Raw genomic sequence first — 16,245 nt, 5'->3', positions numbered from 1 at the left:
TAGAGCTTGTTGCTGACCCCTCAGCACTGAGTAGTTGCAACTGATCGCACAAGCTGTGATAGATGCGATTGTTATTAAAATTCTGTGTCAATTTCATTACCCTCTTGAACCAGTGACTTTTCTGTGACAATTCTAAGAGGAAATTCAACAAAACCATCTATGAAATGTCTACATTTCATGGCTGTTCCTTAAGAGTATGTGGCTATATTGATCTGAATAATGTGTCAGGTTTTGTAACAGAGTAACAGCATCTTAAACAGCAATTTGTATTACTGTTACAACAATAACCACTTGTTTGTCACTTTTCTAGCATTTTTTACAGTCTACAAAAGGGTGGAAACATGCTACCAACAATAGTTGGTATGTGGTTGTGCAATTCAGTATACTGTGCTTATTTTGTACTGATACAGATCTGAACTGCAATGGACCATACTGAACATGATGTGCTGAGGTAGTATCAGGCAAACTCATTTCGGTTCATGGCTACTAAATAACAGTTATTGTGTTTGTCTATAATGTATGGTGTGCGTATACATTTTGTTCATGATTGATACTGGCGACGCCAGGTTTATATGCTACCTTCAGTGTGACATGTGTACATCAATTCAATATCCAGTGGACCAACTCTTTTGTTATATCCATGTAGGCTCTTGATCCACTACTGTATATGCACCAATATAAACTACGTTGATGTCTTACATATAGTGTGTGCTTCACTACTAGCAGCTTCATTTTGCTTCCACTACTCTCTCCCTCACTGCGTCTAGATAAAATGACCATCTCAACCAAGTGGTAGACAGCTATACACCAGTGACTGTGACTTCAGGGCAATACATTGAGCAGCTGGATCACATGTATTGATGGCTAATGCCACATCTGAATTTGAGCTCATGCATGTGCATTGCATTACCATAACATTAAGCTCTCTTATGCTGTATAGTAACTTGCTGTTTCTTTTTCCACTACTACGACAAAACTCCACAAATGAACATAATGAAATAACTTCAAAATGAGCTTCAAATCACAACTTAGGAAATAATTTTAGCCTCTATAAAACAAAACAAAGCACTGCACTTTACTATTGGTTTCAAGCATTCTCTTATAAATTGTGTTCAACAAAGTGGTTTTGTTTCTTTGTAAAAACTCCACAAGTGTGAATAGCCATGAGTTTCGAAACTTCTTAAAGTGCTAGGTTGAGGTTTTAGGGTGTGTTACGCTATTTTCCTTTATTAGTTACCCACCTAGTAATGCTGGGCTCATTTGAAGAAGGTTGTACATCAATAGAGAGAACTACCCATACTACAGAAGAAGAAACAAAGAAGCTTGTGCATCTAGTAACCGGGCAGTGGGCACATAAAGACCATAACGAGGATTGGATATGACATCACTATTGCTTTGATCACACATTGCCAATCCTTTGTAAGTATAGCATCTGTGTTGCAGCACCCACAAGTAATTAAGCCTTAAGGTGTACTACTCATTGTACTCAGTAGGGATTACAATAGCATACTTTTCTAACCAGACCAGAAACCATCTTCACAATACCTTCACGGCAGTATTAGCTGGGACATTCAAGTCCACGCAAATATGCTTTCAAATCCACTTTTAATTTTTAGCTGTTTTTCAGGATTCAGCTCAACTTGCACATACTATACTCAGAGAACACTGAGTAACTGTATACCATTCCATTTCTACAAGTCTAGTACATGCAAATAGTCCTGGAAATGTATTGGAGGCTCTACCACCTTGGTACACACATACAAAGACACACAATACACACATGAGGGTGTATACACAAACACATCACACAACAACACATACAGGTCACCTTATGAACCTGTTCATTGTAGTGTTGGTTGTACTCCTCACAAGTCATTAGATTTCAGCTCCATTGAAGTTAAAATGTCTTTTCTTACAGATCAGATCGTTGTTTTTCACGTGCAACATGTGAATAGATGGAACATCAATTGTCCATGTTTTCCTGGCAGGACTATTGCATTCTGTACTCCAGTCAACCCAGATACAACAAAACATCATCTCTTCAGTTAGTTAAATCTGTCAGGCACATAAGATATGAAAGGAAAAAAATAATAGTGCTCACCAATTAGACATACATTGTTGAATTGTTCCATTCTTGGCTAAAAGCTGGTTGTCATGGACACCTATCCTCCCAGTGGTGTGACCATCTCTTTGTAGATGTTGTCAATCTTATCAAATATGATAACTTGTAGTCCACTAGCTGACACATCTTAGTTTGTTCCTCTACTACCTCCTTGAACAGTTTCCTAGAGTGACCATTACCACCTTATACAATGATCAACACAAGCTACAAAGTGTACTTGTGTGTGTGTGTAAGTGGCTAGAGCATTGGCCTGGTATAAATCAAAAGATCATACATACATCACCAAGTAACTTAAAGGAGTGGGTAAGTATTGCCACAGACAGTATATTTTCCATATTATACCATCTGTGGTAGACTGGTATTGCATGAAGTGACTAAGTATTGTAGTACATCACGTGACATGTAGCATTTAAACCCATTGTCAACAACTCACTTTCTGCTGTGCTCCATTTTTCACAAGCTTTAATCTTCTACAACTCGTGCTGTTCTCAGAGTCGGGACAGATCGTTTCGAGCACTACGTTTGATTCTAGCGCAAGGACTTCTCACCAGCTGCAGATATGCGACTCTAATTATTTCGTGCAACCTTGCCTAGCTCGGGGGAGTCGTATGTATATATCGTACAAGTACGTATACTGGACAAGGAGCAAAAGGTGATATATACTTGTATTGTGTCTTATATGTAACTCAGAGGAAGTTTGCTTGTTCATGCATGGTATAGTTCTGTTCATGCACAATTAACACAATCCTTGTCTTTCCATGAGTACATGTCTCGTCAGTGGCGTATCTAGATGGGTGAAACCCCCTTTTAAATTTAGCTCAGTGGCAGTCTAAATACATAAAAATTGTTGTACTGACAATTTGTCATAGCAAACACAGTGGTGGATCTAGGATTTTTAAAAGGGGGTTTCTGAAAGTTGGTATAGCTGAATAAGGGATCTGATGATTATTATTATTATTAGTGCTTTACAGTGACCAGCACTGAAGGGATATTTCTCCAGAAATTTTTGAGGTTTTAGAAGCTCTGAGATCGGATTTTAGACTACTTTTAGTTAGCTATTACAATAAATCTAATGCTTTAAACTGCAAATACTATAGCAAAGATGGGAGCTGTAGCTTTGATTGTTCTATTTAGAGTAGTTACTTGACTGCTCTGTTAGAGTATCTCGATCGTTTTTAACGCAGTGGCAGATGAAAAGTGAAGTGTTGCTGAAGTTTTAATAGCTATAAATGGTGTCAGTAAAATGCAACTGCGTGCATGCTACTGCATGAAATACAATAGTATAATATTATAGCTGTTTGATATGACAAATTGTCAGTACAACAATGTTTATGTATTTAGACTGCCACTGAGCTAAATTTAAAAGGGTGAAACCCCAGAAACCCTTCTAGATCTGCCACTGAAACAACTATATACCACTGTATTTCAGTAGCATGCATGCAGTTGCACTAAACTAACACCATTTGTAGCTATTAAACCCTCAGCAAAACTTCACTTTTCATCTCCCACTGCATTAAAAACGATCGAGATACTCTAATAGAGCAGTCATGTAACTTGCAGTCACCATATTTGCCCTATTGTTGGCTATAGCATTTAAAGTTTAAAGCATTGGATTTATTGTAAATGGTAACTAAAAATAGCCTAAAATCCGATCTCAGAGCTTCTAAAACCTCAAAAATTTCTGGAGAAATGTCATCAGATGCCTTATTCAGCTATACCAACTTTCAGAAACCCCCTTTTAAAAATCCTAGATCCGCCACTGCTCGTGCATGTAGTTGTGTGCCCTAAATTTTAAATTATGGTAGCAATAGTTACAGGCCACAATATGGTTTGATTTGCTTAGTACTGTTGTTACTACATATAAAGTCATTGATGGAGAATTATAGCACCGTCACTGTGAGGAAAGAGTTTGTGGGAACAAACTCTGGAAGCTTCAGCTGACTTGTGTTCTCTACATCAGGAGACATGGGTACCTCAATCATCACTGGCTTACAATTGTCCTACCTCTTGTCTTACAAGTGGAAGATGCTTTATGTAAAGTAATGAATTGAACTGGCTTTGTTGTTGTCTCATTACACTCTGCCATCATGTACATAAGAGGTTCTTGTTTCTTCTCCGGTCATCCCTGCAAGAAGTGACTGTTATGATAAAAGGACATACAACGAAACAAAACAACATGAAAATAAACATTAATTATCTAAGAGTTCAACACGATCTCGGGGTTTAGACAGCCTCAAGGTGTCCCTCCTATATATATAGGTCGCCCTGCAAGGGTCATTTTCCAGACCTGGCACTGAAGGAGAGGAATGCCTTGGGATGTCTAAACCCCTTTCTGTTATTTGTTCTGTAGGTCCTGTTTTACAGTTCTGGAGGTAGCGTAATAGAACACTTTATAGAGTGTGGTGGATGGGAGTACCATAGGATCAGTTTTCTCTCTATAAAAGAAAAAAATAGAGAACTATAATGTGTAGTCTCCTATAACTGGTAACATTCAATTGTTTTGTGTGTGGATGGTCTAGTGAATGTCCAGCAACTGACAGATTCTGGGTAGCTCTATTATGTGGATGTGGTTGGTTTTTTAAGATACAACAAAGATGTTTGTTTATTGGTGAGAACTACATATGATAGCTTTTAAAATAGTGGAACAATGTGCCTCATGTTCTCACTAATCGATGAGCATCTCTGCTGTAGACTCACTGTGCACAATAAAGTCCCCAGAATCTGTCGGCTCAAGCTAACAGTACAATTAATGCTATGTTTACCTTTCCACTATCACTCAAGAAAAGAAACCAGTTTTACTAGATGAGACTAAATGGTATAGCCACATTGAAGATGTAGACATACAGCCAGAATTATTAATATACTATAACTTTTACTATTCATGTACAAGCCATAACTTTGCTGAAAGCTCCTTTACTATTAATTTGTTGGAAGACTGGTGGTGGGTCAACTTTTTTACCAGTTAGGCACTGAAGGTGCAGTGCCACAAAACATTTTAAAATTAAGAAGTGAACTTTTTTTTGTTGTTGTATAAGCTGTAAAATACCTGTGTTGTGGTGACTGCTGTATTAGAGTTTCTTGATTTTTCACTACTGAGCTACACAGTAGATCAAATTGGGGGCATGGCACAATAACTTGCTTTCTACAGTTAGATCTTTGATGGGTGTGTTCTCAACACTGAGGTGTCAAGGTGTATTTTAAGTTTTAGAGCAGCTAAGCAACATATTTTGATGAAATTTGAGATACGGTGCCACATCAAAACTATCCCTTTAGGGCATGTTTGGGATCTTTAAAAATAATCTGTAGATAGTAGAGTGGCAAATAACGTGTTACTTGTGATACAATTATGTAACATCAATTGACATTTATTTTGTGCCATTGTATATGGTGACTATTGCAGCCATTTTTGTGTTGAAACTTCACCATATTTGTTGTTTCCTGAGGTGTTGTTTAACGCAGTCCAAACATGGTTTCAAAGTAAAGGTCTTGAAAAGGAAACAACTAGGTTTTTAGTTGAAGTTAATTAATAGATGATTTTATTGTGAAGTTATGATCATTTTTATTAGCCATGAAATTCTATGAAGTTACCTGATTATTGCATAGTAATAATTTATGCCCCAAGGGAAGATAAATTCAAAGAATTAATATGTATGGCTAATAAGCTAGTACTACAAATACCTCGTATTGTGTAATTCCTAGCTGACATCACGAATTCTTTAGCGTTGTCATGCATAATGATTTTGGTGTGAAGAACAACAAGTTCTTTAGTAGCCGTTATTGAGTTACATTTGTCTGAAGGCATCAGTCAGTCAGTCAGTCAGTCAGTCAGTCAATCCAAAACTTCCTTTAAATAAATTATTTTTAAATTTCCATAACAACTTGTTGAAAGCATTTCAGGTTGATCTGAAAGCTTGTTTGGGCTTAGTTTAACCTAACCAATACTGCCTCATTGTCGTCAGGGAAAAATTGAGGCTGGTTTTTGGGTGATGTTATTTCGTGGACCACGCCTACTCCTTTGTAGTCCCTATTATACAGTACTATTGTACTGTATGATTTGTGAAAAAAGAGCTAGATTATCTCCTGGCTTGAGTCTTTGAGCTGTCATAGTTGTGAAATGATATTCAGTATTGTATAGCAGAGTGAAATCTCATTGAGAACTGAGCTGAGTTCTTAGTCTGGTGATCTTTGAAAATGTCACCTGCTTGAACATAATGTTGTATTGGGATAATATTTGAGACAGTCATCCTGGTTACTGAGGTGTACACTATATACATATCATAGAATTACTGTCTGTCCATCTGTGTGTAGGTATTGCTGTGTCATGACAGTGATACTGGTAGAGAGTTAGTTGTCAAGGAAATCCAAATTGATCCTTCACTACATTCGGACTACAAAAGGTACTGGTATACATGACACACTTAATGTTTTGTGTTTGTGTGTGTGTGTGTATGTGTGTTCATCCTTGCTTTTCCACATTATTATATAGGCAGTATGGCTGTTGAAAATCTACAGCAGGAATGGTTTGTTAGAGCTATACTTTGGTACAACACAAAGTGATACCAGTTCATGGAGTACATACAGCTGTACCTGGGGTGAGTGTTAGTTTAGTACAGTGTTGAGTAGTGTATATTATTGGATTATAGTTTGTGACTTGATGTACAATATTGTGTGTGTGATTCAGTTATTTGTTGAGGTATTAGTGCTTGTCAGTCAGAAATACTGTACACATATTTATTGACAATTTTTGACAGTTATTTTGTACCCATGGTAATTTCACAATTACAAGCTGTTGCTCAAGTTATTTCCCTAACCCATTTATGGAAGAGGTGAACATGTGTTCACTTCCAATGGTCAAACAAGTGTGTTTTGAGTTTATGAGCCTGAATTTGTCCATACAAAATGTAAAGCCTTATAACTCACTTGTTCTTGTTCTGGTGTCAAAGAACTTTTGTGATACACTGTAATTTATCCCTTCGAGGACCAAACTGGTTTTCAAGCATGGCAGAATGTGTAACTTTATGTTATAAGGAAAGAAGTGGTCTACTGTGAAAACAAAGGTGGATTAATGTTTAGCATAAACTTAATGGTAATTTACAATAACATCTAAACAGTTTTGTTCTACACAAAACAGTACTTGTGATATGAAGTGATGAAATGAATGATATCGTTTCCACTACACGTCCTCTTTGTTTCTTGTTTATCATGTATTTATGAGGTAGTCACATGATCTTTTGTGTACCAATCAAATCATCATCATGTGCTGAGTCTATAATAGCATTTAGTTTAATGTGCTGGGACAAAACACCATCGAGATATGGCCGATCAAAGTGGTGGGTGTAGAGTAATGGTGGATGATAATGGAACAACTTCGTGGCCTAGCAGCAGAGATTTTTTTGAACGAAGCAATGCTTGGTGTGACTCTGTTGGAAATGTCATGCTGAGTATTGTGGTGTTTGTGAATTCTTTCTACTGTGTTCAGATATGGAGTTATAAAGGTTTAAACAAGCTCATGCTCTTGCATCCAATGTATTGGACTTTGGTTGTGAAATGGTTTAAACAGTTTAATGGCTTCACACCACTACTAAATGCTCTTTTCAGTTGGTCATAGTGTTATCACTACATAACATCTGGTCTATACAAGTAGTACAACATCAACTTGTAGTAAATGAATGTACTTTGATAGTTCCTAACAGTATTACATGTTGTGATTGTTCTATTAGAGTATTTACTGTTTTGTTAGAGTATCTGTGAATTTGTTTATTTTTTCATTTGACAGAAAATAATAAACTTGTTTGTTCTATGACTAGAAATTGATGTTACCAATAGTATCACTGTAATCATCAAACATTGAAGTGGCTTGCATACTTGAGATGAACGCTACTGTGCATCAATGTAGCAAGTGATAGACTATGGCTCTATAATAGTGGAACATGGCTAGTTAACAATAAATGTGTAGCAAGCTTGAAATGATGGACTTATTGAGATAAATTATATATATCACTTAGTGACTGCTTTATCAATCTTCTCCAGCACTGGTATAGTAAAGTGGTGGAAGAACAAGATTGTTTCATCATATTCTTGTCTTAGTTGAAAGCTCAATATTAAAGGCAGTAAAAGCCACACAGTTAATGCTTGAAGACTCTCAACCTTGAATTAAGCAAAGACTTGGCTAGTAGGTATACAGTAGCTACATAATAAAAGTTGAGTAAAAGCTAAGTTCAAAAGTTGCCGAAACCCGGGATTGAACCAGGGACCTTTAGATCTTCAGTCTAATGCTCTCCCAACTGAGCTATTTCGGCAATGCACATTCTAGCTCTGTTTTGATAGTTTAAAGGGACTATGCCAGTTATTGCTTTGTTAGCTTATATACACACTGACACAAAACAGCTGTGTTAAATAGTCAAGTTTCTTCTGGTCCATTAGTAAGCTGTTTTCCAGCCCATTCCATATTTTAGTCAGTGTAGATGTGTCTCTAGCTCCTTTGTTTATTTTATTATATATATTTTCTGTACAGGTAGTCCTGTGCAAGCTGTTGTCACTGTTGTTGTCCTTGCTAATACTACTACAAGCACCAGTACAGCTCCACCAACACTGCTGGAGTAATACTTTACCGAAAATTGTAAGTATTTACTATTTAGAGTGTCGTGTAACATAGTGGAGTGTACGGATTGTATAAAACTTCATACTTTTTGTACTACCTTCTAACCCAGGTGCAGTACGACTCAAAATAAATTACAGTGTGAATCAATCAAGTCATGTTGAACTGGGTCCAGCATAGCATGACAAAATGAGGTGTGCTGGCATGGGTTGGCCTGGGCCAGGATACAATGTGAATGCATTCCAGACTGGTCAACAGTAACAATTTATTTCTGTTGTCCACACAGCACATATGTATGTGTTTTCTAATATTTACAACTAAATGTACTGTACCACACAAGACACCCCCTTGCTTCTGCTAAACTTCCAACCATCAAAAAGGTCACCCACTGGCTATATACAGTGACCATGACATCAACTTGGTCTTCACATCATTGATACATTTCAGTATAGTTTTATGAAGAGTGACTTTACATTGTGTGCTTGATCAGCACAGCAGCTTGAGTAGTGTGAGCAAAGACTGGATTGAGTTCAATAACTTGAGTTGGCTAGAAAGTAACCAGGCACAGTGTTAATAGGGTGTAGGTTTTCTGGTTGTTTGTATCATAGTGCAGAAAGAAATCCAAGGCGTTTATTTCCAGGGTAGATATATAGATGTCCTGACTCCTGTATGTGCAATGAGAGGTCTCTATATAATGAACTAGCCATTTTGTAGAAATTATAAAGAGGTAGCTATAGTTCCTTAAACACTCTATTATATATTGATAAGGTTGTGTAGGGACCTCAGGAACTGTTCTTTATAGAGAGGTAAAAAGTGTATAATGTCCTTAATTCAGTGAGTACTTTAAGAGAGACAGTGTCACTGTATTTGGGTCTCATTTCGGTATTTAATCAACTGATATTTGTATGAGATCTACAGTATGTAGTTGTTTGATTATTTCAATGATATACCTATTATGTGTGCTGTGGTGCCTGAGTTGTTTAAAGAATTCTTCAGAAATTGTTCAGCAACTTTAAAGAATTTCAAAGACTATTTTCTTTGTTAGCAACAAGCTTAGTGCCTGTACTGAACCTTTATGCATCCCTGAAAATACAAATGCCAATGAAGCCATACCACAGACATTGTATTCTTCGACATTGGTATATGCGACTGTGTCGACGAAAACCAACCTAGTTCACATAACTTTCAATTTTTTCTCAGCATTATTTCTAGTGTACAAGGAATGGATCATCAAAGTTTTGGTCTATTGCAGTGAGTAGTTTTGGAATTATAGTGCTAGACAGGAGTAAACGCACACTCCCACTAAAATTCCATTACAGTATACCTCGTCCCATTACAGTACACCTCGTCCCATTACAGTAACCCTTAACCCAACCCTCATCATTCCCACAACCAGCTACACAGTACTGAGAACTGCCCACTAGTGCAGGCTACTGTAATTATATTTCTACATTCACTTACACAAGTATAGTGCAGCAATAGATGGCAGCATGGTGAGGCAGAACAAGGGTCAGAACCAATTTTAAAGTATGCATAATTTAGGAGTTGATGACCCAACAACTCCAAGGGAAAAACCCAGCAGACCACCTAAGCTTTGAGATTGCAAAAAAAAATATGCCAGGAAAAACCTGAAAGCTATAACTCTGTTCTGCCACAAGTACAGCAAACACTACATACACAGCCTATGAAAACTGCTTAAAGAAGAAAACTAACTCATGATCAATAAAAAAACTAAATCAACATAACAATGTCGAAGTCTTGTATGTCCAATAACTGCAGATTCCGAATCAACTTCAACAAAAGGTAAGGAAACCATTGGGCTACAGAAACTAAACAAAGATTTTCAAACTCATTCTGGAGCTTCATGAGCAGGTGAATAAGATGATGATTGATTTGAATCTTGCTTCTTTGGGCAATGGCTCCATTAAAACTTGCACCCAGTATTTTTTTATTTTTTGTACAGTGAAACATCATTAGTAAGGACACCTCTGGGACCAAATAATTTGGCCTTAATAACAAGGTGGCCTTATTAATGAAGTCATAAAGTACTTTTTAGCAGTATTTGGGACCTACAAGAGGTGGCCACTATAGTGAGATGGTCTTATTAAAGAGGTGGCCACTAAGTGAGGTTTCACTGTAGTATCACTAGCATGTATAATTTTACAAATTACAAAAATTAAATTATTTTGTTTTTCTCAAAAAGCGTGCTTGTGTAAAGTACGTAGGTGGATTTTTACTGAGATGGTCAAATTTTGTTATTAACTAGCCACTGAGGACTACTGTAGTTACATCTTATAAAACAACATCTGATTCCTTTGAGTGTATGTACAATAATTGTCAAATGTTGGGTGGTTGTTAATCATCACCATGTTTTACAGTTTGGTGCATGAAAGTAATGGAGTTACACTGACAGTATCAGAAGGACATCAGCCATGTCAATACAAATGATGAAGCAGTTCCACCAGTCAAGATCCTTCAATACCACAATCAGTTAAGAACAAACTAGTTGACATTTGTTGTTCACTATTGACTACAGGTTCAGTGTGAAACTCATTGTGACCTACTCATTGGGACCTTGCTACTCATCCCATCGAGTGTCCTGAATTTCTAAAGCAGTTGGCAGAGAAGCTTAATGAAGGATCTTAAATTTTCATAGATTATATTAGTGACATGTATGCTAAAGATGAGGATCACAGGATTGCTAAGTAGGCAGATATGGTTACAACCCACGCACTTCCTGGACGTATCATTCTGGATGTGATGACAAACACAAATTGACTAATGAGGGTAACCTGACCACAACTGGAGTATGATCAGGTGAGCAGGTCATTTGTTGTTTTTGTGGATGATGTGTCATTCAGCCCCATCTGTAAACTACTCAACGTTTAATAAATGAGCTCAGTTATGTAGTGATAAACGAAGGAGACTTTGGGACCACTCATGTGTTTTGTTCAGTAAACTTATCAGAGTTGCTTTACCTCCCATGTGTGTGACAAAGGGGAATTATGTACATTTTTATCCCCTGGGTAGTGAGAGAATTAGAAGTAGCAATCAGTGGCGTAGCCAGCCCTTCAGGGATGGGTGGGCACGCCCACCCGCGCATTTCACCCCATGCAACTAACTAGCACAAAATGAGAGTTCATCCTTAGTAAACTCTACATACATTTGGTTTAAACACTGTTTTAAAAGTGTATAAATGTATCTAGCTAGCTAATAATATGCTACGCGGCTGCTGTTCCTGCAGCTTATTTCACTAGTCTAAACTGCTGCATGAATGATATAGCTAGATGCTACTGAAATGAAAACTAACTTATTACACCTCCTTGTCTTGTTCTCTTTTAGCTCATCTGCACTTGTACACAACTCGTTCTACTCCAGCATGACTCATAAGATAGTCGTATGGCTTAATTCAGTCACCACTGAGGCACTGAATCTTTCAGCCGACTTGTCTAACACGGGAGAATTTAATTTTTCGTTTATCACTTAGGTCACTTATAACTTCGTCAACAACAGAATCCGCGCTGCTCCTCACAACTGAGTATTCCTTATGTGGATTCCTTTGTTCCTTGTGCTTTTCTTCTCCCACCTAAAATTTGGATCACGTGATGTCGTGCATTAAATAGAAAACATCAAAGCTACTGGGATCACATAATGTAATTGTTGAACTTGTCTTGATATCAGCTGTTGATTTACAACGAAACTATGGCGCTGCCAAGGTATGCACTACTCGTTTCTTGTACGTAATATCATTAGTGAGCGGGCGCCGCTGTCCCAGGGAGATTTGGATGGGCACATGCCCACCCAGGCCCACCCTTGGCTACGCCACTGGTAGCAATTAAACCATTGATAGAAATTTTGACTTGGAATTTAAATTAGTGATTTGGCAGACCTTGAAAAATCACAAAATTAAAATCCCGCCTTTTTTTATTATTAGTGTTCCTAATATTTTAACCAATTGTATAGGCACAAAATCAAGCAAAATGCAAGGTGCTGTATTTAAAGCAAGCTCCTCAAGAATGGTGATATTGAAGATTGTCAGAAGAGACGTAGCTATGACCAAGTGGAGCTTCATCAAATCTGATACAAGTAACTAACAAGGTACGTTGTTAGTGGCTATAGCTACAATTACAGCAGTACTAAATTGTCCCTACTCTAGTTTAAAATTCCTTTTACTTGTTCTGTTGTGCAAATTGGTATCGATAAACTAAAGCTCTCAGAGCCCTAGCTAAGAAACAAACACTACATTATGGAGAAATATGTATACTTCTCATGAGCGTCACTAAGAAATTCATAACCAATTTCAAGTGACATATTTGGTTGTGTAACCCACACAAAGCAATACATCATAGTGTTGTGATGTTTGACCAACCTCCTCTGGTGGTGGTAGGGCATCAGCTTGGTTTGATGCTTGAGCAGGGATACTACTGTTGTTTCCTTGAGCAAGAAACTTTACCCCCATTGCTCCAGCCACCAGCTAGAACATATCGTATATGTGCAATCAGGGGTGGTGGAGCAGGTCAAAGAGTGAGGGGGCCAGGCCAGCTGTAAGTTGAAGACAAAAAAAAGGTCACTACCTGCTGACAATAGTTGCTCTCCACCAATTATATCTCCTTATTTATAACTACACGTACGTAGCTAAGTAGCTTGCTATACTACTTCTCTGAATACTGTGACTGCTCTATATCCTGACTGTTCTATTAGAGTATCTCGATCTTTTCTTGCAAACAGTGTCCCATGCCCCCATCTCCACCACCTTGTGTGCAATTCAGGGTGAAGCTGAAGAACATCCTTGGCTGATGCTGTGATCCTTGTAAAAATATATTGGAAAAAAAGTTTGTATAGTGATAAATGACAGTGAATCTAATAATAGCCAATTCTGGGTTTGGTCCATACTTCAGGCCTTAATTTAATTTTTAAGGTGCTGAGGATTAATGTCCTTACATATTCACAAATGTACAGACATAGCATCAAATTGTACAGACATGAGCTAGAGGAGCACTTTGTATAGACTGCTGGAATAGGAATAGGGAGTTTCCATTGAAAGTTTTGAGGTTAAACACAACCACATAGCTGCAACATATCACCAGACTGTGGTCATAACAGCTGCTGGTGATAGCAGTACACAAAGGGGAGGTGGCATTGGTAAATCCTTGGGTTGGGAAAATGTAGTATCTCCTAGCAACCAAGTGACAGTTATTGTTAGCACTACAAACAAACATGCACACATCAGCTTTTATGGTACCACTATTGGTTTTGTAAGGACATGGGTGTCTGCCCAAAACTAATTATGTGCAGACATTGTGCTATTTGTGCGGATTTTGTCCGTTGACCGCACGTTAATTTAAGGCCTGTACTTGCTACTAACTTATAATAATGTTACACTTCAATATTTGAAATTACAATGTTTATAAGGTAGCTAATATATGCCACCAAAATTTTAATTATCTTTTAATTTTTTGTGTTCCCAACAGCAACAGTAGAGCAGCATCCAAATAAGGTAGCATGTGTGATCAGTACTTCTGAAGAATACTGGACAACTACACTTTACACCAGGTATATTGGATCACATGATCTTGCATGACATCATGTGATCACTGAAGGTGTCTGTTTGTCTGCAGTAAGCAGTAATGGACAATTTTGTACACCAGATCATGTGATTGGATCATGTGGTAGTGACATCATCATTGTAGTTGGGTGTGGCATATACAAGGTAATCAGGTTAACTTTTATTATTGTAATCTCCTACAGGCTACAGATCCAGTAACAGCTACTATACAGTATCATGTGATACTGAACTGGATGAACACATCCTCATAATTTTAATGTGACAAAATCATTTTGTGCATTTTGTAATATTATTAATGACCAGGGGCGGATTTAGGGAGGGGCTAAGGGGGCTGTAGCCCCCCCTTTCCTTTCTAAGTTAGTACTTGGTCAATAAAACCCTAAATCTTCTATGTGTATCAAAAGCAGACTTATTTCAGGAACTATGCATCACTACCAACACAAATAATGTCTTTGTAACTTAACCTATTGTTCAGCTCTGTTCCTGAAGAGTACAGCTTCCTTTTCCTCAAGACTTCTTCAAGAAAAGGTTTCAATTGTGGGTTGCATCTTTAGTTACAAAAGTTTTAATTATGGGTTTTGTTTTATTCAGATAATTAATAGTGTTTTCCACTATAGCTATAAGTGGTGATTAGTGTGGTTTTTAAAACAAATTGATTCAAACAGTAGTGTTGGTTTAATTGGTTAGAGTTATATATCGGCTTCAGTATAATATGTAGTTACCAACTCAGCCGTTTAGCAAACTGTAGTCTTGGTATTTTACAAGTTTATAAGGCAGCTATAGTACTCTTGTCTATGAATGTAAAATCTGATATGACCCCATGCTGTGGGTTATAGTGCTGGTATTTGTAGCTAGCTATAGATCAGTCTTCATAACCCAGCAGATCTAGAAATAAGTTGATTATTACAACAGCAAATTTAGAAACCCCAGCCACACAAATGCAAATATAGTTGCACTTTGCTAAGGATTTCCAGTGGACTAGCTAATAGCTACTAGTACCCTTCACTGCTTCTGCTTATCAATACACTCTATTGGTGTTAAGGCTAACAAAGTGTCACTAGGCTAAGGAGCATGCATACTAATAATTGTGACATTCAACACCACTACTACTTAGCTATACATGTTTCTTCCACACATTATCCCACAAAGGCTTCCCCTATTGTCTGGCTTTGTTTGATCATGGGAGTATTTAGAAACAGCATCCCTCATGCCGACTGCAAAATCATTACAGTCAAACTTGTGTAGCTTGTAGTCATAGTCACCCAATGTTGATGAATCCCAGATGGTCTTTAGAAGATGATAGTCTAGTGTTCCATAAAGAGTGTCTGCCTTGAATTTGTTAATGTTGAGGTTGGGGTAAACATTTTCCACAACTTCATATGTCTGAAATAATCTACTCCTTCCAGTGGGATCCAACAACATTATTTTTATCAGTAAGATAGACAGTTAAGGCTGTTGAAGAGGAGCTGATGCATTATGGTATATAGCTAACTATATCTAAATGCTTGGTAGCTACAAATGATATTATCATGCATGCGTGATAGCTACTCAATGCATATTGCAATCAGTCTTGATTTAATGGAAAAGTAAATGTGTTGTCATAAAATTTCATTATTTTCCACTGAAAACTGCTAAAAACACTCTAAGATTCACCTCTACAATGGCGGATCCAGGATGGGGCATTTGGGGCAAATGCCCCCCCCCCCCCATCTTGTGGAGAAGCCAGCCATGCTTCTTATTAAAATAGGTACTAAACGTTGTCAGGCCAAGATCAGTTTATCAACTCATGAAAATATGCACATTTCACTAGCATTTATTACAAATTCACCTGAAACCAAAGCAAACTAGCTGTAAAATAGTCATCAAGCACCTTCGTTTGTACTAAGCGCATCTAAAAATAATTATCGTGTTGCTGTTGTTTGAGACATTCAGAGCCTTTAAAGCAGCTTTTAAGGCTTC

The 16,245-nt window shown here is 37.5% G+C and overlaps 2 protein-coding genes and 1 non-coding gene across 17 annotated transcripts in view; 1 reads left to right on the top strand and 2 right to left on the bottom strand.

The window, feature by feature from the left end:
- Positions 1-16,245, top strand: part of LOC136240992 (protein NLRC3-like) — a 72,852-nt gene that overhangs the window by 20,976 nt on the left and 35,631 nt on the right. The window lies entirely within an intron of this gene.
- The window catches only part of LOC136241013 (SEC14 domain and spectrin repeat-containing protein 1-like), a 105,968-nt gene that overhangs the window by 63,614 nt on the left and 26,109 nt on the right, over positions 1-16,245 (bottom strand). For 10 of the 15 annotated variants that reach the window (XM_066032134.1, XM_066032133.1, XM_066032136.1 and 7 more), the window contains exons 1-3: positions 2,556-2,730; positions 2,102-2,285; positions 1,829-2,055 (exon numbers count right to left, since the gene is read on the bottom strand). The exons of 4 other annotated variants lie outside the window; for them this stretch is intronic. The gene's annotated coding sequence lies outside the window, so the exon portion shown is untranslated. Of the gene's footprint in view, positions 1-1,828; positions 2,056-2,101; positions 2,286-2,555; positions 2,731-16,245 lie in introns of those variants that run through there. One more of the 15 variants, XM_066032130.1, reaches the window with a different exon arrangement.
- Positions 8,349-8,421, bottom strand: Trnaf-gaa (transfer RNA phenylalanine (anticodon GAA)). Its single transcript has one exon. It is a non-coding gene; the product is annotated as a tRNA-Phe (tRNA).

This window comes from Dysidea avara, chromosome 12 (genome assembly GCF_963678975.1).
Source record: "Dysidea avara chromosome 12, odDysAvar1.4, whole genome shotgun sequence".
Taxonomy (NCBI): domain Eukaryota; kingdom Metazoa; phylum Porifera; class Demospongiae; order Dictyoceratida; family Dysideidae; genus Dysidea; species Dysidea avara.
Note: the sequence above shows the minus strand (reverse complement) of the source record. Positions and strands in the feature narration are given on the sequence as shown.